This window comes from Coturnix japonica, chromosome 1 (assembly GCF_001577835.2).
Source record: "Coturnix japonica isolate 7356 chromosome 1, Coturnix japonica 2.1, whole genome shotgun sequence".
NCBI lineage: Eukaryota > Metazoa > Chordata > Aves > Galliformes > Phasianidae > Coturnix > Coturnix japonica.
Window position 1 is genome coordinate 70,293,381 of NC_029516.1, and position 24,940 is coordinate 70,318,320.

The 24,940-nt window shown below is 39.6% G+C and overlaps 1 long non-coding RNA gene across 1 annotated transcript; it reads left to right on the top strand.

The window, feature by feature from the left end:
• The first annotated feature begins 8,643 nt into the window (after positions 1-8,643).
• Positions 8,644-18,132, top strand: LOC107319274. Its single transcript, XR_001557719.2, has 4 exons — positions 8,644-8,884; positions 12,304-12,384; positions 15,713-15,853; positions 16,866-18,132. It is a non-coding gene; the product is annotated as an uncharacterized LOC107319274 (long non-coding RNA).
• The last annotated feature ends 6,808 nt before the right edge of the window (positions 18,133-24,940 follow it).

Sequence of the window (24,940 nt, forward strand, 5' to 3'; positions counted from 1 at the left end):
CATGACTGGTCTAAATGTGATGCAGAGCATTTGCCCTTTATCTGTCCCTAAAGTTCTTAGCATCATTTACAGCAGGGTACTTATGTCCATAATGTAGAACTAAAAGGTCAAAGAGGTTTCTTGAGCTCTCAGACTCTCTTTTCCATCATTTCATACATACCTAAGCAGACTTTTATCACATGACTCTCTCCTAAATGATTCAAAACCATCAAGATCCAATCACCTATACTCTAGGAAAATGTGAGACTTTTTGAGCTAGTGAGAAAAAAAAACAAAACAGCATTTCCATTGAGGCAATGTCTTCCTACTCCTCTCCTCTCCCTCTCCTCTCCTCTCCTCTCCTCTTCCTCTCCTCTCCCTCTCCTCTCCTTCCTTCCTCTCCTCTCCTCTCCTCTCCTCTCCTCTTCTCTCCTCTCCTCTCCTCTCCTCTCCTCTCCTCTTCCTCTCCTCTCCTCTCCTCTCCTCTCCTCTCCTCTCCTCTCTCATGGCCTGTCTGGGCAACTTTCCCAGCAATGCCCTGCTCTTATGAGGAAGATTTTTTTCCCTTCTGTCCAGTCACAGTCTCCCAGGCTGCTGTTCATGTGTAGCTCCTGGTCCTTTTGTTGTGTCTCTGTGGGAAGTGTTTGACTGCAGTTTCCCTTTGACCCCTTGCCAGTGTATTACATGACAAAATAGTGCAGAGGAGCTGGCAGACTAAAGTTAAGTTTTAAAAAATAAACTTCTTTCACTGTGTGCTATGTGTCTTAAAATAAATTACTGATATTTTTTGTAAATGCAACTACACAGAATTATCCTGATTTGCTGAGATAGAGGCACAACTGCAGCTTCATAATATTAATATCACCATAATCCAACCACAACTTTTGCTTGTGACTACATACTACTGCCTACTGATCAGCTTTGCAGTTATAAATGCTTCAGAAGCTCAGCCTCTTTCAGACTACTTATGACCTCATTGTCATCTTTTCACATCTAATGATTCAGTAGTTGCAGTATTTTTAGTTCATTGCCACTGGGGAAAAATGTTGCCTAAATAACTCCATGCTTCAGACTTGGATCACAGCTGTATTCTGGGGTCTGTGTGTCCATTTGACCAAGCTTCTCTGAGGATTCAGTCACTTAATGCCTTATGACTTTTCCAAGTGGAGTCTCTTATCACTCTCTTTCCTTTCAGCCACTTGGCTAATACACTTAGCTAGCAGTATACAAACTCTGGTGAGGTCTATGAAACAACAGGGCTCACTGTGTGCTTGTCAGCTATGTATCAGAGGTTGAAGGGAGGAGTGATTTTTTTGGTCTTGAGTTGTAAGAATTTTGGCAAAGCATGAAAATATGTGCCAGTTCAGACCTGCTTTTAGCATTCATTGTCTCAGAAAAAGGTATTTTTTTTTCTGGGATTGCTCTGCCCAGTGTTTGGAGTTTGAAGGTCTGGAACTTAAGTGGCATTGCAGAGACAGCCAAATGAATGAGCTCAGGTTCTTCACTGTGCACTCTCAAAGGCACTTAGACACGTTCTCTGCTGTTAATGGTCGTTGCTGAGTAATCTCAGTCAGTGACATTATAGGAGTAGCATCGCTATCAGTTCAAGTCATGCACAGAGTAGATCTGCTAACAACTGCAGTTGACACCCTATCTGTGAGTGTGACAGTGACAGTATGTCCTCCATTGCATGCGGAGACATAAGCAGATGAAATAGCAACATGAATTCAACTCCTTTTGTAACAGGATGTGCAGTTCAGCCCAGGAATCCATCTGACTTGTGGTGCAAATTTAACTACATGACTTGACTTGTACTACTGCTCTGATTTCAGAGTTGAACTCCCTGTTTCCCTAGGGATGAATTATAACATAGAAACTTCCAACTGAAATGGTTAACTCCCATGTATCCCTTTTGAGTTTTGATCTCAGAATCAGGGAATTATAGAATTATAGAATCACAGAACTGGGGGATCATAGAATGGCTTCAGATGGAAGGGACTTTGAATATCATCCAGTTCCAACCCACTGCTATGGACTGGTGCCTCCTCACCCTCAGATTAGACTGGTCAAGGCTCCACCCAATCTGGCCTTGAATGCTTCCAGGCATGTGGCATCCATAACTACTCTGGGCATCCTGTTGCAGTGCCTCACCACCCTCTGAGTAAAAAATTTCTTCCTAACAGAAAACCTAAATTTCTCCTCTTTTAGTTTAGAGACGTTCCCCCTTGTTTTATCACTTTTAGGCCATGTAAAAAGCCAGTCCCCCTTCTGGTTACGAACTCCCTTTAGGTACTTAGGTCACAGTTTGCTGGGGGTGCACTCCATCCCACTGCCTATGTCTTTGGTAAAGATGTTGAAGTGCACCGGTCCCAAGACAGACCACTGGGGGGCACTACTCATCACAGACTATACATGGACATAAAGCCATTGACAACAACCCTCTGACTGTGACCATCCAACTAACTAGCTACTGCCTAGTACTCCCTACTAGTTCAGCCTTCAAATACATATTACTTCAATTTAGGGATCAGAATACTGCATGGAACTATGTCAAAGGCCTTGCACATGTCCAGGTAGATGACATCAGTTGCCTTTCCTTTGTTCACCAATGCTGTCACTCCATCACAGAAGGCCACCAGATGAATCAGGCATGACCTGCCTTTGGTGAAGGTGTGTTGTCTGCCTCACCTCCTCATCTCACATGTGCCTTAACATGTCTTCCAGAAGGATCTGCTCCATGATCTTCCCAGGCATAGATGCGAAGCTCACAGGTCTTTAGTTCATCAGGTCTTTCTTTCTCCCCTTCTTAAAAATGGAAGTGATGTTTCCTTTATTTTAGTCCCCATGGGCTTTGCCTTACAGCCACAGCTTCACAAATAAGATAGAGAGTGATTCAGCAAACACATCAGCCACTTCCTTCAGGACCACATAGATGTGTCTTGCCAACCACATGAGACAGTTCCTTGGGATCCCTGGGATGCATGCTGTCTGGCCCCATAGACTTGTACACATTCAGCCTCATGAGGTGGTCTCGGACTTGCTCTGCTCTTACACTGGGAGGGATTTTGCTCCCCTGTATGATACTTAGAGGTTCAGGAACACGAGAGACATAGGAGACCTAACTGCCAGTGAAGACTGAGGCAAATAAATTGTTGGGTACCTCAATTTTCACATCTTTTGAAGCCAGATCTATCTTCTCATTTATCAGAGGGAGTATACACTCCTAGTAAATTCAGTCCTATCAGTATTTTGGCTTTTCTGACCCCATCTCTACATGTCCAGGCTGCATCCCTTTATTCTTCCCAGGCCACCCATCCCTGCTTTCATTGCCTGTACACTTTTTTTTTCCCCTTAGCCTGACCATCAAGTCCTTGTTCAGCCTTGCTGGTTTTCTGCCTCCTCTGCTTGATTTCCCACACTGGGTGCTGGAGAGCTCTTGTCCTCTCAGAAAATTATCCTTAAATAGCTGCTGTCTCTACTCCATTCCTATGTCCCTAAGAACAGTTCTCTAGAGCACCTCATCCAGTAATTCCTTGATCCTAAACCCCGTGTAACAGCAAAGCCTATATGAACATGTAGTGCAAGAACAGCACACAGAACACAAATTCGGTGTGATTACTGCAACTAAAGACACTTTTCTTTTGTTTGGAGATGACATACCAGGAAATATCTAGTGAACACCCCTTTCAGCATACTGCCATATTGCCTTCTCTCCTTCCTTTATTCTCCAGAACACTGAAGCAGTGAGCCTGCCAGAACCCCTTCCACAGGGATCCATATGCTTAGCAGTGTTTAAAGGTATGTTCTGGTCTTGTGGAATGCCCATATCTGTGACCTGGGGAACAGCTGGTGGAAAAAAAAGTGTTATGAATCTTTTTGCAGACTGTGCAACTTACAAAACAGCAGCCAATACTTCATACAACAGAGGATGTCTCTAGAAGGTCATAGCAGATGTTCTGGTACGAAGTTGCAGATCCCTCTTGTTTGACTCCAGTACTGTGGCTAAGTCAACACATCTTTGTTAACACAGATACCTATGATGCAGTGTGCTTGGTCCAACCTTACAGAACAGTGCAGCACTGTAACATGACTTATCAATGAAGTCTTCACACGTATCGCCTTCTGCAGTGTTCTCTATTCTGCCATGCAGACATCACCCGTTTTTCATGTCTCATTAAACTCCTGTGTCTTACCCTTGTGTATCACCAAGTACCACTTTTGGAGCAACATTTTAGAATGTGTTTCCAAATGCACTTTTCAGGGTGTGTCACTGTTCTTAGGATGCAGATGGAGGAGCAAAAAACATAGGACTTATTTAAGCTCACGCAGCAGGCTGGTGGCAGAGGCTGGAAGAATACTTGGTACCCTGTCCATAGTGCAGCACCCTGTTTAATAGACCAGGCTGATTTCGAATACACTTTGAGTTTGCAGGTTGTTACTTCACAATTTTTAAAACCTGAATACATCAGATACATCAGGTTTTCTCTTCCCAAGTATTCCAGAGCTCTTCCTGTAAATGCCTGTTATTAAGCCAAGTACAAATACTAGAACACAACAGAAAACTGTAACTAGTGTACAAGTAGAGAACTCAGGGTTCACGTTCTTCTCGGTTTGCCTGTCAGCCATCACCCCCAGTAGGTACCCCCCCTTGTTTCCTTTGGTTGTACAGACTTTGCAATCTGGGTTCAGAGTTTGTTGTTTTGCTCATTTAGAGCAATCTTTGTATCCTATGAAGTCTATCACCCTTTGTTCTGTTCAGCAAGTGAGACTCACAGGCAGGTGCTAAGCCAACGTTTCCTGCCATATACCTGCAAGATATGTTTATTTAACCAGTTCTTCTCAGATTGTGTTTTGCAAGGACGTCTTATCCTTTATTCTTTCATCTCACTTGCAATTTATTTCCAGTAGGTGCTGTCTCTGTTAGGACAGGAATCCTTACAAAGGGAAGTTAGAGAGTCTGATCCCAGGCATAGTTCTAACTACCATGGTTGGCTTTTCCTGCACTAATTGTTAAGTCTCCACAGAGTATCAGTTAAAGATGTAATGAGTTATCAGAGGAAGGAAGAGAAATTGTGGGTGTGAATAGACTTCATCCCTGACATAAGGGAAGAAACTACAAATGAGACAGGTTCTATTTCACTACTCCTTATTCACCGTGAAAGACAGCATTGGAGACCTGACCTGGGAGGGCTGCAATGTTCATACTGTAAAGGTTGTTGGAGAATATCAAATTTGGGTGCAGCACAGCTGAACATTTAGAGTTGCTGCAGTGTTTGAACTCTAACACTTCCATGTCTAGTGGATACTCATAATCATTCTTTTAGAAGGCTTTCAGATAGTGCTAGGAAAAAACACAGGTATCATTTTTCAGAATGTGGAAGCTGATTAAGATGATAAAGAGATATTTCTACCCAACACCACATGTGCAAAATAGATAAATAAATAAATAAAACCAAAACATTGTCTATTATACTTTGATACTGAATCAATCACTCCTCACGCTCATTTAAGAGTTACTAGCTAAGGGAGTAGCAGCTTTTTTTATAAGTTGAGCTCCTCTTGAGCTGTTACTAGTTGTTGGAAGGAGTGAGCCAATTTTCCTTCTTTATTACCTGCTATTGCTCTATAGTGCCTGTATTCCATTAGAAGGCACTGTTATAAGCTTCTTCTGTCATATGCACCTGTTTAGCTCTAATTAGTTCATCAGCTTGTGCTCAGAAGTAGAAGATTTAAAGTGATGCAGTAGCTTGTGTCCATTGAGATTTACAATTTTAAGTTATACCTTTGTTTTTGGGTATGTTTGTATAATGTATACAAACATATATGAATTAATTCTCCCTGATGTAGAGTTCAAAATCAAGGAAAAATCATTTAAAAAATGTTGGGAAAAAAAAAAAGGAGGGGCTGTGAAAGGGCTTCTGTAAACTGTCATGTTACTGCTCTGTCCTAGTGAAACAGTGATAACTTAATGTTACCTATTTCAGGGAGGAAAAAAATAAAACAAGCCTAAAACAAGGGATTTTCTTTAACAACTTGTTATGTGGGAGCTTTAAGTCCCAGAAGAGAGCGAAAATATATGCAAGAAATCAAATGAGTCAGTTTTAGGATGAAAGGGTGTTGCTGCCTGTGGCAGAGAGTAGCCTGAGGGCAGTTATCTTCAGCTTGCTTTTCTCTGACCTTTGCCAGCATGCTGCCTGCTGTGCCATGCTTCTTTGTTGTAGCTGAAGACTTGCCACCACTTTCAGGATCTGCTTAGACAAATGTCTTGAGACATGTACTGTGATCTTTTACACCCTCCACCACCTCTACCACTATCATAACTAATCACAGGAGATGGCTATTCCTCATTCATCTGCAATACTGGCCACCCATTTCTTCCTCCTGTCCCTCTGTTGGGACTGGTTTAAATTTCAGGTGGTTTAATTAAGGTGATATGACAGTTACAGGTGTGCACTTGTATCTCAGTATCTCTACAGTTCTTTTATTCTGCTATTATCAGTTAGAAAATGCCTGTGTCTGTCTTCTGTGCTTCAGGAATTTGTATCCAATACTCGTCTTATTTGCCTTTTTATTTTTTACACTCTAGTTATCTCCATTAAGTTATTTAGTAGAAATAGTTTTTTGGTTTTTTTTTAAAGGCTGTGTAAGCATACAAACATTTCCTTGGTTTAAATGGAATGTAATACATTTTGTGGTGAAGTGGAGACATCTAGTGACTATTTTGTATTATTTAAATAAAAAGGACAACTGTAAGAGGTAAAAAACCTTCTCTAAATCCTTGAATTAGCCTTTTAATGGTACATACATCTTAACATATTTTTCCCAAATCCTCTGATGAAGTAATTTTGTCAGTTTTGTGCACAGGAAAACAGTGACCAAATGTCACTGGTTTCTGAGCTTCCAAAGCCTATTTTCTCCTTTTTCCAGTCAATCTGGGTTTACATCACTGGCAGCAAGGGCACAGTTTAGTGCCAAAGTGCCAATACAAATACATTCCTCACACTATTTTACTGAAGTAAAGACTTTGCCTTGAAATATCTTAACTGCAACATCAGGTAACAATTGAACCATCACTTGCGGCAGGGAAGGAGGAGTTGGCTCCTTTCAACAGAAATGCTGTCATCTTGAGATTGTCTGCTTCCTCATTTAGGTGCCTAAGGGTGTTGACGTCTAAGCTGTTTACTTGTACTTACTTTCCAATCAGTAGAGAGAAAGTGCCTCCAGGGTACTATAATCTTATCTTACAGACAAAATGAATGACCCCTGAATGTCCCCAACAGGAGAAAGAGGTGCTAAAGGAGAGGAGCTGTCTTCAAAGTAAGTGCACTGCTTATCATCCCAGGTGCATAAAACAAAGCAGGCCAATCTAATGGCGCTCATTTTTCTTGTTAAAAACCTTTCTGTAGAGGATGACTGTCCTAAACTATACATGGCTTAGACTAGTGATAGGTCAAGCTACTAAAAATGCCCTTCTCAAATGAGTTTCCCCTCCCCTACAGACTGCTCAAAGATGGTATGATATCAAGTGTAAACTCACCTTTAAACATCCTACTGAATGAACAAAATCTTAGTGCATGATACAGGTAAGTTGTTAGGGTGGTACAAACTGGAGAAGCCTGTGGAATACAAGAAGCAGAGTGCAAACAGTTATACCAGCTAACAGGCAGGGTGAATACATTCAGGTCCCTCCAGAGAAGTTATCCTTGAACAGCATAGGTGTACCTGTGACATCATGAGACAGTTGGAGGTTTGACCCAGAGATGACAAATCCTCTTAAGGAAATTACACTTGGTCTTTTTGTTACTAGGGTAATTAACAGCATGACAGCCCATTTTTGAAAGTGTTTAATGATCTAGGCTGAAAAAGCCAATATCCTTTCATGGCTGGTCCCAAGAGGGCAGAATATCGAGCTTCTTAACTTACTATCATGATAACTCCATTGACTTCATCTTGAATGCACTCTTCTAATAGAAGGGGATTAAACAAAACTAGGATGTTGACTGTCAATAATGGGAACATTTGATGAGCCACATGCAAAGCACTCATGGGGCAGACTCAGCTCTTATTCAGTTCTGATCTTAATAATACACCTGGGTCATAGGTATCAGCACATCATCTACAGCTGACTGAAGAGAAGAAATTTCTCTGGGCAAAGAATTCAAAGATTTGGCAACATATTAAATTACCATACAACCATAAAAAAGAATAAGAAGAAATTTATGTGTGGAGGAAAATCTAAAAATAAAAAAAAGAGTGGACATAATAGGATTGCATTCTTTCAAATCCAAATTTTATTCATTATAGAATAATGAAGCAGAAAAATATATCAATATATGAGATGTTTCATCAATGTCTTTCTTCCTTCATCATTACTTTCTGGTTTCAATTTTAAACTAGCAAAATTTAGGGGGAAGTGACTTGAAAATCACATACTGATTTTTTTTTTTTCTTTCTGTTAGAAAAGGTTTAACTGCCCAGTTGGTTTGAACAGGATATGAGCATGCTCTGCACAATGGCATGTCACGTCCCAGATTAAAATTATGAGTGGGCTGAAGGTCACAAATAACAAGCAAGTTGTTAAAAATCATAACTGTGGTGTTTTTATTGGAGATATATCAACAGGAGGGGCTATAAATAATGATAAAATGTGAGAATTTACATGAGAAAAAAGAAAAGCATCTCAGTTTCCTTCCATTTTACGAACGGCTAAACTTCTATTTTGACCTGCTGTGGTGTGATGGGTGGGAGGAGGCCAGAAAGGATGTCATACGGGGTATTACTGCTTCAGTGTGTCCATTTCGATCGCAGATCTGAAGACATTTCTTCAAAATGGCAAATAAGGTGATTTATGCAGAGTTATCACCTGAGCAGAGAGTGCATTATACTTCACCGACTGCAAATGCAGGTAACAAATGGCTATCTTAATATTACTTACTTATATATATTTCTTTTTTCTTCAGCAATATGTTCTTAAAACTTTCTTCTTTTCAATTGAAACATCCATAACATGCTGAAATCTTATTCTAAGCATTTTTAGAAATATTCCTATTTATCTGTCTATTACATATTAATCCACTTGGAACATCTATGTTGTTTATCAGGAGAATGACTGAATTTCATGAAAAGTAAAGACTTGCCTCTAAAATCCCATTCTGGATTACAGTAGAATGGCTGAAAAGTGTTGCTTCTGAAATACACAGAAATGCAAAATATTAATACAAATCATTAACATGTGCAGTTACAGTGTACTCAGGATACTGGATCTATTTCTTTCTCCTACAGCATAAGCTACAATTGAAATTTTACTTTGATTAATTTTCTTAAATGCCAGAAATCATTTTTAATTGTAAAACAATGTCTTCCTTTGTTTTCTTTCATTCATTCTTTCTCTCTCTTTCCTTGTCTGAGTGCCATTCTTCCTTCTCTGCAAGTTGTACGTTGAGAAAAACACAAGTCAAGAATCAAGAGATATTTCTGTAACATGATCATATGTGTTATGACCTACTGATGCCTTCCACCATAAAACTACATTTCTTCAAAAATGTATTTTCAATAAAGTGCCAAAGATATCCACTAATGGATATCACTCATGTTTTATAACAAACATATCTAGTTACTTTTTATTATTTCAGTAAAAAAAAATGGACCTTTGTTAGCTATGAGACAACTAAACACGGAAAAAAAACTATATAAGATTATATTTAGAGGTGATAGCATGGAAGTCAAATGTTTACAGAATAAAAGCAGCTTTTATTCTATAAAAATAAATTCTGTTGGTTTTCCGTTTTGCACATAGTACTAAAAATATCTGAATTAGTGGTCTATCTTCAGCTTTCATATGTTAAGTCTGTTTGTCCATTAGGCTGCATGATCTCGCATAAAGAAATGCTTTAAATCAGTCTCGAATTTACCACCTATTATCCATGCATCCTACTGAGACATAGTGGAGAAAAAACAGCTGATAGATTTAACTAATACTCTTCTTTCATGTTTTCACGTACATACATACCCATTACATATTTTTATGGGCTCCATCTTTGATTTATACATGTGCTCATTTGCTTTCAATGGTTAGAACAGCACAGCAGAGGAAATTGTGGCCCTCCTCTTGTGCTAGGTGCTGTGAACTCTTGTCACTCCCCACATTCTGTGCGAGAAAGATGTTGCATTCAACATGACCGATTTAATAATGCTTAGTATTAATATGGTTTAGACTCACAAATTTTCATAAGCCTAACACTGACCTCAGAAGCTCTAGCACTCTGAGGACGATGCTTTCCTTTAGTCAAAAGCTTGGTATTTGCCATACTTCTGTGAGGCCAGATGCTTCCCTGGCAATGTGCAAAAGAAGCAGCAGCTGCCATCTTAACTCCACGTACGTTTTATATTACATCATAGATATGACATGAAAAAGAACAAAGTTGCTCCTATAACACAGGAATAATAACTTAGAAGCCAAAGAAAAGGGTTTTCGTACTGAAGGATACCTTTGAGCTGTCTTTCCTTACTAAAGAACACTAGGTCTGGCCTACTGCCCTGTGAGCACTATGCCCAATTCCCACCAGTTTGTACCCTGCTTCTCTTCTGCCTTTATCCTCAGCAGCACTGCTGCCTTGGAGTTCTGCATGTTATGGCAAGAGCTATTAGTCTCCACTTTGAGTCCTATATTTGTGCTGCTGAAATTTTCACTTGTTCATCTTCTCCATGGCACTCCAGAGAAAAAATCTCTTTGATTTCTCTCTTAAGAAAGTATTTTATTTCTGTACGCAAACTGGGAAAACAGGACTAAAGATGCAAAATAAACAACTTGCAGTTGATAAAAAAAAAAAATACAGTTTCTTCCTCTCTTCTTTCCATGGCCACATCTATAGAAAACTGCAGAGGTCTGTCAGGTATGTCCTTGTCATCCTCTGCTTTCCCTCTCCCTCCTACTCTGACAATCTGTGGATGGATTTAATAACAGAAGATGGAAGAGAAAATGTGCCATAGGGCAGCTCCTCACCTTGTTAGATCTGAAGTCAGATCTAACTTATCTAACCCCTTATATATGTTACTGTGAGCTTTTCTTATTTTACGATGTTGCTTAATTGGGTCAATGGGTCTGTGCAGAGTCTAGGCAGACAGATGTCTTCCCAGCATACATATAAGCATATGAATTTTAAAGCACTGTTTAAATGATGCAGAAAGAAAACATGATGGAAGTAGAAATCAAGTACCTAAACATCTTTGACTGCTTTGACTGTGATGTCTAGCACTTGTTACTGAAATGACACTATTACAGTGAAAGAGATGTCAAATGTTATGGAGATGCTAGCTTAAACATTCATTGAAGATAACTGACAATTGTAGGCAAGGTCTCTAAAGGTTATGAGTACAGTGAAGTTAAGGCTAAACAATCTGAGCAAACAGTTCTCTTTCTTCAGAGAGGACAATTGTGAGTTCCCTACTGACTGACCACTAGGCATGGAACAGGGAGACTTCCAGCAGTGAGTGGCAGGGAGCACCATCCTCTGCTATGTCACTTTTGAAAACCTAATGTGAGATTGTGCCATACAAAACACTGGAGAATCTATGCGTAACATGAAGAAATACTATTGTTCATGGAAGTAGCTTCCCAGTAAGAGAAAAGTCATAGCTTGTTTTGCATAAATGTTGTCAGCTCAAGTCAATTCTTTCATTGCAGCCAATATCTGCAAGCAGTCTGCTGAAACCAGGTAGTTTTAAATACCTGGAAGAAAGAATTTAAGGAAGAATAATCTGTGGGTGAAATGAAAATAGTTTGCTTACAGTTTACATAATATTTAACGTGATTTTACACAATCAACTGTTGGAAGTGATATTTAATTCATAAGGGAAAATAGCTTGCCTCTCTGTCAAAGATCCAATATCACCAGGAATAAAAGGTTTATTAAGAAATACACAGAAAGAAAAATAGCCCCCCACATGTTGCCATGTTGCTTAAATGCCAACAGAAAACATACATGTGTGGATAAGATATGGAAGTATAGGAGTATTAACTTCTTTAAAATTTCCTAAAACTTAATATCTGACTAACTTCTACTGTACTTATTTGGAAATCTGCCCAATGGAACAATTATTTGTGAAAGCTCTTTTAGTACTTCCTTTTTGACGAATTCATCTGGTGACACAAAAAGTTTACCAGAAAAAAATAAAACAAAAACAACTTCTGGTCTGTGTTCTTGCTCTTATCATTTTCTCCAAGAAAGCCTGACGCAGGAAGGTGGAGGGTGCTGGATCCAATGAGAACCACAATGGTTTAGTCTCAGGCAGCTCCTCTAACTGGAGTACTTCTTGTTTCTGCAGGTGACAAAGTAACCTACGCTGAGGTGAAAAGGAGGCGTAAATCTGACACCTCGGACAGTGTACCAAAGACTACGCATCAAAGTACTGCAACACAGCAGGAAGTCTAAAACTTTTTCATTACATGTTATCTGCTTTGTTTATCTTTGTAATTACACATTTACATGTAATGGAAGAGTTGCTTGGTGTTAGATGTCCAGAGAGATGTAGGTATGGTTTAGGTAAATTTAAGTTTAGGTGCATTTCACCTGGGAGCAAGAGGTGACCTTAGGGCACATTGCTGTAGACAGTGTTGTGCCTCTGTTGTTCACTACATGCAGCCTGGAACACACCAGCTCAGTAGAATCTCTGGCCTCTGATCTGCCTTCTTCAGTTGTGTTTTGGTTCAGAAATGTCTAAATTTAAACACTGAAAAAGTATGGCTTGCTTGTTTGCTTGCTTGTCTGTTTTATTTGTTTTCTGTGCTTGTTTTTGTTGCTGTTGTTTGTTTGGTGGTGATTTACTTGGATGAGTTTTGTTGGGTTGGTTGGCTTCTACAGCATGGCACAGAACACACTGTAACATGCTGCCAGGAACTGAATGACATTCTCACATGGTAATATGGTATGGTAATATGGTCGTATGGTAATATCCTTATGGTATAGTGCTGTAGATCACTTCTGGGGAGAAGGAGTTGTCACTGTTCCTGTCTGCACAATTAAAAGGGTGTGGTTCTGTGAAATATAACTGGGATTCCTCCCAGAAGGATCCAGTTAGATCATCCCAGAAGGACCCAAGAAGCAAATGAATGTGCAGCATTGCAGTCTGCTGGAAAATCAGGACCTGAAGCACAGCAAGTGGCAGACAAACTGCTGTCTCATGCCCTTAGCGAGTAGATCCGAGGATTTCTGAAGTGCAAATGTTAAGATACATTGCATTATTTTTTCAAAAACTGGGACCTGCCCTTGAAGTAAATTTTGTTTCTCAAAGTGAAACAATATATTGGGTATGAGTTTTAATTCACGGATCTGAGGTGAAAACGAGTAAGAGATGGAAAGAAAATATCTGCACTCATGCAACACAGCAGAACAGCAAGCTATTTTTAGGGAAAAAAAAAAATGTTAGCTGCAGAAAGTGCTAAGTGAGAACAAATGTTCCCATTGCTGGGTTAATTTGGCCTTACTAGAGGGAAAAAGAAACTGAAAGTTTCAGGCAATGTCTGTTACTAAAAGTGGCAGTCAGTGAGAAAGAAAAGTGGATTATATGCATATCTCAGTCCTGCTGTCATAAAGATAAAACCAGTTTACTGGCTTCTTTTAAATTCACTCTTATTTTGTGTTGTTGAATTTGGGATTGTACTGCAGAATCATAACTATTGTAAGTGATGCAATGTATTGTTTTGATTATTTGTCATCTTATGTTTGTTGACTGCCTTTTTATACTTCGGTCCTCACTTCCTTTTCTTCTCTGATTTTGCCTATGCTATCCATATTTCCAGGTCTGCAGAATTTTAGAATCAGAGAATTGTTATAGAATCATAGAATAACATGAATTGGAAGGGGCCCTTGAGTATCACAAAGTCAAACTCTTGGCTCCACACAGGACCATCCAAACATCAGACTGTATGTCTGAGAGTGTTCAGACTCTCTTGAACTCTGGCAAGCTCTGTGCCATGACCACTTTCTTGGGGAGGCTGTTCATGACTTCCCTCTTGGTGAAGAACATTTATCTGAACCAACATGAACTACCCCTGTCTCAGCTTCATGGCTTTCCCTCAGGTTCTCTCACTGGTTACCAGAAAGAGGAAATCGGTGCTACCCCTCAGCTTGCTATTGTGAGGAAGATGTAGGCCATGATGAGGTCTACTCTCGGTCTCCCCTAGGCTGAACAAGCCAAGGAACCACAGCTGATCCTCATATTCTTCCCCTATTACCATATTCCCCTTTTTTTAGCCCTCTTTTGGACATCTTCTAGTAACAATGTCCTTCTTGTACTGTGGCACTCAAAACCGCACACTGTACTCAAGATGAGGCTGTATAAGTGCAGTGTAGAGTGGGACAATCACTTCCTTCAACCAGCTAGCAATGCCATGCTTGATGCACCCCAGGATATGGTTGGCCTTCCTGGCTGCCTGGGTACACTGTTGACTCATGTTCAACTTGATGCTGACCAAGACCCCCAAATCTCTTTCAGCAGGGCTGCTCTCCAGAATCTCATCCCTTATTTTGTACACATAGCTAGGATTGCCCCTTCTCAGGTGCAGAACCTGGAACTTGCTCTTAAATTAACTTCATGCAGTTAGTGATTGCCCAGCCCTCTAATTTGTCTAAATCTTTCTGCAAGGCCTCTCCACCCTCGACAGAATCAGCAACTCCTAATACTCCACTACTAAATCAGTATTGCCAGCAAAAATACTCAAAACATCCTTCTATCCCAGTCATTTATGAAAATATTAAAGAGAACTGTTTCTCAAATAGAGCCCTAGGGAAATCAGGTGCCTGTTCTAATTCTTATTTATATTATACTATTTTTTTTTTTAATCATACAGATCCGTATGAAAAGTGTGAAGGAATAGGGATCAGAAGAACACAAGCAGGGCAGGATTATAGTGCCAAAAGCAGAAAATGATGGAGGCAGGGATTCAAGAACTAATTAAACACATATTTGGTTTTAGTGGTAAGAGCCTATCTGGAAAAGCAGTCTGTAGAATTCTGAGTTACCTATGAAAGCTTTTTCAAAAAGCTTGAAGGAGGACATCATAATTTCCTTCTGAGTCTTCAGCTGTATAAACTCAGAATAATAAACCACATTAGCACCCCTGTTATGAGCCATTTTCCGAAGGTTACTCAGGAACAAAACAGGTAGGTACAGGTAGGTACACTGCTGAGCAAAATGCACTGGCAGAGCTGTGCTGCCACAGCTGATGAACTGCAGAGTAAGGTGGGAGTGCTGGCAAAGCTGTGCACAGCTTCAGAAAATGGGAGGTCATGTTTTTAGGCATCTTCTCAGCATGTAGCACGACAAAAACTAGAACTAGCCAGTTTCTTTTGATCCTGAAAATGTGAGTTTATATATAAGCATACATAAATAAGGGTTTTATTTTCACTTAATAACTGAAGTTATAGCTATAACTAAAATTAATAAAAATATTTTCAAAATGAATATTAAGTTTCTACAAATACATTTAACTGGGAAATAACAAAAAGCAAACCCAACTTTTTCAATTGTATCTACAGCACATTGTAGATATCCTTATAAATTTCACTTTCTACAGGCACTAGATGTGTAGATCACAGTGACAAGACAGCTTCCCTCCAGCAAGACTCTTTCCCCCAGCCCTCTCTCTCCTCACCATGAACAATACATAACTTGGAGAAAAGACTTCAGTTGCTTTTGTCTGTTGTGAGAGCTTTCTTTCTTTTCTCTTCACTAGCAGCCTGCTCCAAGAATGCGCAATGGTGTTACGTTGCCATCGTCCTGTACTTCCTCGCAGTGATTCAACTCATCACTGTGGTCCTCTTAGCACTGAAATGTTAGCCCTGAGACAGATGATATGGCACTGTTGACAAATGGGGTAAGACATTTCTATCCATATTTGTATTTTCATTTAATACTTTGACACTACCAGAAGAGGTAAAAGGAAGCATTCTACCTGTATGATAAAGTTTCTGTCAAAACTCCACCCAGCTAGCAATTCACAGTCATGCTAGGTAATCTCTAGCTCCCTGCTGATGATACATAGTGCATGTAACTGAGCACATTTTAATAGCCAAGTGCTTTGGCAGAACTGCCTTTCAGAGCAGGTCTTCAGTTTTGCCTCATTGTTTAATCATAGGCACCTCTCAGTTGTGTAGGGAAATAACCCCACCAGCCTTCCATGAAGCAAAGTTAACAAATTGCTGGTGCAGATGGAGAGGATGCCTACAATGGCTGCTCAGGCCAGGATGAACAGGGACCTACTGGAATGGCATGAGATAAACAAGCTCTGTTGATCAGTCTGACTTTTGAAGGAAACCTGAAGAACAATTGTCCAATTTGGACCAGAAATGGCAGGGAACAGCTACCAGGGTCCTCTGTGGGCAACACTGGAAAAGCAATGACACCTTCATGCCAACATAGCTGATATGGGACATATGGATAAAAAAGAGCAAACATAAGCATCCGTGCCTATCTCACGTTCGTGCTTTTTGGGAACCTTTTGGTAAATCATTTGGGAAAAGGACACATTGCATGGCAAGCAGATCTAGTATTAAGACACACTCCTTGTAGAGCTATAAAGCGTGCTTAATCACTACACTGCATTGCCCTCCCTGGCAGCTGTCAATAGCTATGCTGAGGACTCCATCTCAGATCCTGTGCTGAAAGCAGTGCCCCTGCCACTGAGCAGTGTTCTCTTCACTGCAACTAAATCACAACAGGAGGGGCAGTGGCTCACCATCATATTTGCTCTACCAGGCCTCCATGTCAAGGCGTGGTGCATTTACCCATGGTCCCCATAATGCACAAGTGCCCTTCCTTTATTTAAGAGGATCCTTCAGTAAGATGTTCTATTAGCTATGTTTTTCTTTTTGTTTTTGTTTTCCCAGGAAATTCAGATCAGAAAGGCTCTGCTTCTTCAATAAAACAAGACAAAATAAGACAAGAATAACTATGATGTTTTTTCCTCTGCATAGATTTCTATGGAAGAAGACATGCCTACAGTCTGACCACTCTTCAGTTACTTCTTCCAGGATTTTCATGAAACCTTTAACCTCTCTGTATATGGGAAAATATATATATATATATATATATATTATTGATGTAATAATACCAGCAACCACCACTTGGTATCAGTGCATGTAACAAGGCTTTAGCTCAAGCTACTGCATCATAAGCTGGATCTAAGTCTTGCCTACACAAATGACCAGGAGGACCCTTTGGAAACCTCACTTTTATTTCACATGACTTGAATTTACAGTAATCTGTCATGTAGATAAGCTTTTAGGTTTTGATATGATCAAGTGCAAAAATACATGGATAAAATAGAGAATGTAAGTGGTTGCACTATGTGGGTGTTTTTCTTAGTGAGATCCATACCCATATGTGATTTTTACTGTTCTGATGGGTTTTGATGAGATTTATAAGAGTGGAGTACTGAAGATGAAGGAACTTAATTAGTTCATCAGAGAAGTCTCAGTCTCATTCCCCCATAGGAATGAATAAAATTATTCTGTTCTTCTTGTCCAGAGGAGTGTTTCACAGAGTCACAGTACGTTGGTTCTGTCTTGGAGCAGTAGTTCATTTTTTCTTTCCATTCTTTTCCCAAATGTTGTAGCTTCAGTTAAGTCAGAGTCCTTCAATAGTGCTAAACCACCTCAGATTCAAACAAATTTGTTTGTAATTAGTATTTTGGTGTCTGTTTTTCTTTATTTTGAATTTTCATCCATTATAATTCCTCTGAGACATGCTGTTGTCAATGATTTGCAATTACTGAATAGAAGGGACTACATAGTATAGCAAATAATTGTAGAACTGTTCCCTATGGCTAAGATTATCTGTACATAGGCTATGTTTTTGCTGTTGTTAAGATTCTGTGTTTTTATCATATATTTACCAAAAATCAGTAAAGGAATCTAGCAAAGCACTTGACATACTCATGTTTATTCTTACAGTAGTTAGAAATTTAGCAAGACTATGACTGTAGCATTTCTGAGCTTCCATCATGAAGAAAGGTGCTAATCTGATGAGTCCTTTCTAAAGACAGAATCCTTGCCTCACAATGCAATCATAGCAGATCTTTGGGAACTTCAGTGGCAGACCCTACCATCTGAGAGGTGCATTGCATAGACAACTGAGTAAGAAGCGTGCATGCGATGCTTTGTATGTTGCTTTGTAACTCTGAAGGAGATAAAGTAGTTTATTTAAAGTGAGAAGTAACTAACTTCTAAAAATTGAAGTGACTACTTTGCTGTTTACTGAGAACTCTGCACACTGACTTGTGGTTTTGACAATGAGCCCACTAGACTATTTAAGGCAAATCTAACAACCTTTGGTCTGATCCTGCTCTCAACCACATGGTTCTTAGATTCAGTTTGAGGGGGAAGTGACCTATCAGTCACGGAATCATTAAAACAAGGTTGCCTGGTCACTGGTTATATACACATTACATATGTTATATATAACATGACTGTAAATCTGACACTAGAAAGCTGCCACTCTCCTTTGCTCTTTTTCCCTTTAGCTTTCCCTGGAGACTGTTTGATTCCTCCTCCTTCTCTGCACTCTCCTTACCTTTTACTTCAGGAATATCCTGGAGCCTTAAGTGACACTCATTCCTGCTCTCCTGATTTTTCTGGCTTTTCACACATTCTCTTACCCCTTGTCCCTTTTGTTCATGGACTCCATGATGTATATATGAACACTGAAGGAGACAATTAAAAGAACACATCATCACAAGGATGTACTTTATAAGACAGCACCAAACAAACAGCTGAGATAAATGTTGCAATAGGTGAATCCTTGTTAAGATTTTATCTGTAGAGGAGATTCTTCTAGCTCTTGTTCCAGGTGCTGTAGGCAGCTGAGCAAAGAACAATGCAAGCACAGTTTGCCACAGACTGTGGCAAGCCACAGACCCAGGGTGCTGTTGGGAAGCACTGATAAAAAATCTGCTGTTATTGTTACTGCACATGCTTGAGACAGACCTCGATCAAAACAGCTCTCACTGACCCACAGTTGAATGTCTTTCAAGACAATGAAGAGTGCTGGGAATTTTCTGTGGAGATGAAGGCTTCTGGAAAGCATGACTCTGAGCATACAAAAGATAATTATTTCTTATAATTATTCCTTATAATCATTGTTCCCATCCAGTACATCCAGTGACTTGTTTCTTTAACCCTTCTATATGTAAATAACTTTGCCAGTGGTCTCACACATATACTCACGCATCTTAGATTCCTATGGTGTGCTATGGCATATAGAAAGAAGGAAGAAAACTTTCTTAGTGTATTCGTATTTGTGAAGTATGATGAGAGGCAGGAGGACTGAACTTGTTTGCTGCTTCCTTCCTATTTTTTCATCTTAAAAATATTTAAACATTTTAAGTCTGGTCTCCTAGTTTAGTAAGAAAACTTCTTGAAGCTCTCAGGGATGAATTTGTTACTTTTAGTATGCTATATTAAGCTGGAAGTGAGAGAAAGTTTGTATCTATTTACTTTCTCTAGCTGTATGCCATAGAAACAAGATCAATTTAAACAGAACTCCAAAAACCCCATTTAAAAGTATCCAAATATCCTCATTTGACACAGTTTTCAATTTTGTTTGCTGTACAGCTTGCATGTTACCAATTTTTATTCTTGTCACAGATTCTCCAAGTCTGTAGCAGATGCAAGCAGTGTACATAAAACAAAAGCAAAGGAAAGAAATATGTCTGTGGGTACTTATTTTGAGACAACTATATACTAAGATTGAGAAAAACAAAATAATAATTATGACAAATATATAAATGAAAGTATTTAACAAGTGGCACACAAGAAATTACTTACCTTTACCTGACCAATGCCCCCTGAGCAAAGGAAAAAAATGAGATGAACTCCTACTCCCCTTAGAACTTCTTCCACTTGATGCCATATGATATGGACTATCCCTTTGGCCAATTCAAGTCAGCTGCCCTAATTCTGTTCCCTCCCAGCTTCTTTGACCCTTCGCTGCAGATGGCCTTGGTTCTATATAGTGCTTAGCAGGCAGTTATAAACATTGTTGTGTTGTCAGCATTGTTTTTCTCCTAGAACCAAAATGTAGCATCATATTGGACACACCAAAGAAAACAATTCATTCTCAGCTGAAACTAAGATACCTGTCAGCTTCTGTGCCCAGATCTGATCTTCAGTATGGCTTATTTCTCTTTGCTGACATAGCCTGAAACCTATGCAAGGAGGAACAAGAGTGTGGTTCTAGATACTGAAAAGGACCAACAGAAATTATGAACAAGTCAAAAAGTCATTGAAAATGTAGTCTCCCAAAGTAATTACAGAGTCACAGAATCAATAAGGTTGGACAAGACCTCTAAGATCATCTAGTCCAACCATTCACCTACTACCAATATATCCAACTAAACCATGTTCCTTAGTACCACATCTCCACTATTCTTGAACACCTCCAGGGACATGAGTCAGCCATCTCCCTGGCCAGCCCATTCCAGCACCTGACCACTCTTTCAGAGTTTCTACTAATATCTAAACTGAACCTTCTCTGGCAGAACTTGGGAACATTTCCTCTCATCCTGTGTTTGGTGATGTAAGAGTGCTTCATCATCTCTAGGAGCACCAGCAAGAATGGATAAGCAAACAGATGATGGAAGAATGTAGTAAGATCTTTTAAGATATCAAGATGCTGCTATACAGCACAGTCTGGTGGCTGTGAGTAATGGCTGTCACAGGTTCTGGGACAGACCTATTAGCTTTATTTTCAAATAAGCCAGTCAATGAAAATTTCTCCTGAATCTGTGATGTGTTACTAACACTCTCTAACACTCACATGCTATGAGTTTCAGTGTCTGTCTGTGAAATGAGGAAAAAACATTCACAAATTCAATGTCAGCAACTTGGACAGGATTTAAATTAATGTTTGTTTTGTTTCCTTTTGTAGGAAGCATTTTTCCTGGTCTGAGTTGGTGATGGTATCCCTCACGTAAGGTTACACTGCCACTCAGATGGTCTGTATCTGTCAGTAGCAATGTACTTTTGATATACAGCAAGCTGTGTACAAGGAGGGCCATAGTGCCCTTGTATATCTACCTACGTTGTTGGAATGTTCTCTCACTTAGCTGCCAAAAGCAGATACGGAGGGAAGATAAGGATGGGGTAATTCTGCAGCGATACTGCTTCTCATCCTAATGGTGATATGTTAATGACTTTCCATATAAAGATTTGCATATTTATATCTACAAAATCAAAGGATTTTCACCCTATTTATGTAGTTACCTATTGTAGATGTAGATTTGGGGCTTGTACATCATTTTGTAATCAAGTTGACAGTGTATTCTAATGAAATGCAAAAAGTTCACAATGTTTTCTATCTTGGCCCTGCCATCTGATGAATTAATATATGCCAAAATTGCTAACTAGGAATGTCCTGTACTGCAACTATAACACAAATGTTTTTAGACTGACATCTTTTTCCTAATTGACCACAATTCAGAGCCAATCCATCTGTCTGTGTATTACTGTTTTCCTTGATGTATGTCTTTCCATTTTTCAACAATTAATGCCATCTGCTGCTTCACTCTCTAGTGACTTAGTCCTAGTTACTTAGTATTTCTTAACAGTTTGATTTTGTTTTTATGATCCTAAAAATTCAGTATTCATGGGATTTACACACTCTCTACACATTTTTCAGATCATTCAAAGTATATAAGATATAACAAGCTATAGCAAAACTTGTTTTCAGATGTAAGTGGTTGCTTTCATTCTTTGTGAACTTGCACAATTCAGCATTAGAATAATGTGGAGCTCTTGAGCAGGTCCAAAGGAGGGCCACAAAGATTTCAAAGGGCTGGAGCACCTCTCCTATGAAGAATGACTGAGGAAGCTAGGCTTGCTCAGCTTGGAAAAAAAGAATGTACCAGGAAGGACCTGATTGTGGCCTTCCAGTACTTGAAGGGAACTTATAAGCAGGAGGGGGATCAACTTTTTACGTGGTTTTATAGTGATAGCACAAGGGTAAATAGCACATTGCAAAAAGCAGCCATGATGCTGTCTGTAAGTCCATCTCTTCATTCATAGGTTAGAAACATAAACAGGTTTTGTAATAGTCACTAGCAGTATTAAAATATTTCTCAGTGTCCTGAAGCTGAACTGCAAACTTAGCACTTTTCAGCTGGTACTGTTGTGTAAAGGCACAGCTGTTGCTGCCCTCCACTGGCTGAGATCTCTGTTCTCTTAGTCCTCTTAATGCAATTGAGAAGATACCACTACCTGCTGTATCTTTGCCTGCTGAAAAAACAAAGCAACAAAAAGTAGGTCAAATACCTCATAACCTCTGGGAGAAGTGGCTAAATAGCAAACACAGTATACTCATATCACTTTATTCATTTGTGCCCTCACAGTCCAGAAAGCCAACTGTACTCTGGACTGCATCAAAAGAAGAGTGGCCATAAGGGAGAGAGGTGATCTGGCCAAGTTACTCTGTGCTGGTGAGGCCTCACCTGCTGTGCTGCATCCAGATGTGAAGTCCTCAGTACAGAAGAGGCATAGATCTGTTGGAGCACATCAAGAGAAGGGCCACAAAAATTATCCAAGTGAGGGGACACCTCCCCTACCAGGACAGGTTGAAAGATCTGGGGCTGCTCAGCCTGGAGAAGAGAAGACCCTGAGGTGACCTGATAGCAGCCTATCAGAATCTAAAGGGGAGCTACAATAAGGAAGGGAACGAACTCTTTAGTAGAGTCTGTGCTGTTAGTCCTCTTAATGTAATTGAGACTCTTTAGCAGAGTCTGTGGTGATAGGACAAGGAGAAATGGTTTCAAACACAAAGAACATAGATTTAGGTTGGATATGAAGAAAAGGTCTTTTGCAGGGAGGGTGGTGAGGCACTGGCACAGGCTTCTGAGAGAGATGGTGGTAACCCTGTTCCTGAAAACATTCAAGGCCTGGCTGGACCAGGATCTGAGCAAGCTAATAAAGCTGTTGATGTCCCTGTTCATTGCAGGGGAGTTGGACTAAATTACATTTAAATCTCCCTTCCAACTCGAAGGATTTTTTTATTCTCAGAGAGTTTCTAGGGCTATAAAGCTGACATCTTATTGCCAGTGTTGTGGGAGTTCATTCACAACATTATATAAACACACCTGGAAAATGTGTGTGTTAATATATATACATTTTTTTCCTCACAACAGCTTCAGTTTAGATGAGTGCCTTTTGCATTGTACAGCTAGGCATTCAAAGTTAGAGTGTCTGAGAGAACTGGGATTGTTTAGTCTGGTTGTGCCAGGAGAGATTCAGGTTGAATATTATGATAAATTTATTCTCAGAAAGAGTAGTCAGGCCCTGGAATGGGCTGCCCAGGGAGGTGGGTGAATCACTGTCCCTGGAAGAGTTAAGGAATGGAGATGTGGTACTGAAGGACATGGTTAGTGACATGGTGGGGATGGATTGGTGTTGGACTTTGTGATCTTAGAGGTCTTTTCCAACCTTAATGATTCTATGATTGTAAGGTTTCACACACTTCATAGTGGGCATTTACAGAAAGTTTGCATTCTCCTTCACAGTCTCTGTAATTACTATGGTTGTATATGTAAGATAAAGTAGACCAACTGTGGTGGAAGGTAGAAAGGTAATGTGGGCTCTGACCCTCCCCAACACTCAAGACAGCCTCCCCAAGCAAGAAGCCTTTCAGATGCTACATGTAATTTTGTCACCCAGAGAGATTAATTTGGGCCTGTGAGGAAGGCCATGTGGGCATTCTCTGTGGTGTTTAAGAGAAGAGGAAAACAGGCTTTGATGTTTCAGACAGAAGAGGTGGTAAAACTGATCACAAGGTGAAAGACAAAAGAAATGCTGATAACCTGGACCAAATCTTTTTAACTAGAAATTCATATTTCTTCTTCCCAAAAGATGATCATTTCAGAGTTTTCAGAGTAAGGATAAATGAAGGAAAACAGATACATGCCAGCTGTTTTTGCATTCTTTCTTTAATGCTATTATTATCTTAGGAAAGAAAGCACACATTTGCTACTTGTTCTGATCCTGACTAGTTCCTGAATTTATCATGGATTCTAAGAACGAGAAGACAGTGGAGACAAAAAGAAACAAACTGGACAATAATAATTAGTGGGGGAAAAAAGGGAAAGATTCTTCCTTTGTCACAGTGATGTACCTAACCACGACCTCTAAATACAACAAACACGATAAGTCACGAGGTAAAAGGATAATACATTTAGGAATAGTATTTTACTGAATCCCTAATTTACCAGTTTGCTCTCAGGCCTTACAGGAATTAAGTACTAATCTCACTGGTTAATATGAGGAGTATTCCCAGGCAGTGTTTATAAAGTGAGGCTCAAGTATATATATAAGAAATTTTTTCTCAGTTTACCCGAGGAAAATCCTGTGTAGTCCAAAATCCTTGCGTATGAGTGATACTACACAAAGTTTAGACTGTAGCTGCTAGAAGGCATATAAAGTGAAAAGAACTTTAGTGAAAGGGAATTGTGGGATGTAGAGGATCCCTGTTGGTTGAGGTGTTCAGGAACTGCTGGAGGAGATCCATCATGTAAAGATGACAAGAGACTGAACTAGGGAATTATTTCCTATTTAAAATGTCTGTACCTGGAGTCTGTGGTTAAATGAAGAGAATATTTATGCAGATCTTGTAAAAAGAGCTGTATAACAATGATAACATATACTTAAAAATCATAGTGAAAATGATTTATCAATGGAAGTGATTCTATAATACTTTGGTGATAGGAAGGCAGCTATTATCTAAAGAAATCCAGCGTAAGTAACATGAGAAACAGTATCATGGGGAATATTCAACTGAACTGATACTCAGGAATATCAAGCTGGGAAATTCACAGTGTATGAATTTCAAAGGCAAGCATGTTATTTGTGCCCTTTTAAAAGAGTCTGAATCAGTTTGAGGAAGGAGCAAGCCTATACATAGATCTGCTACAGGGAAGAAGACT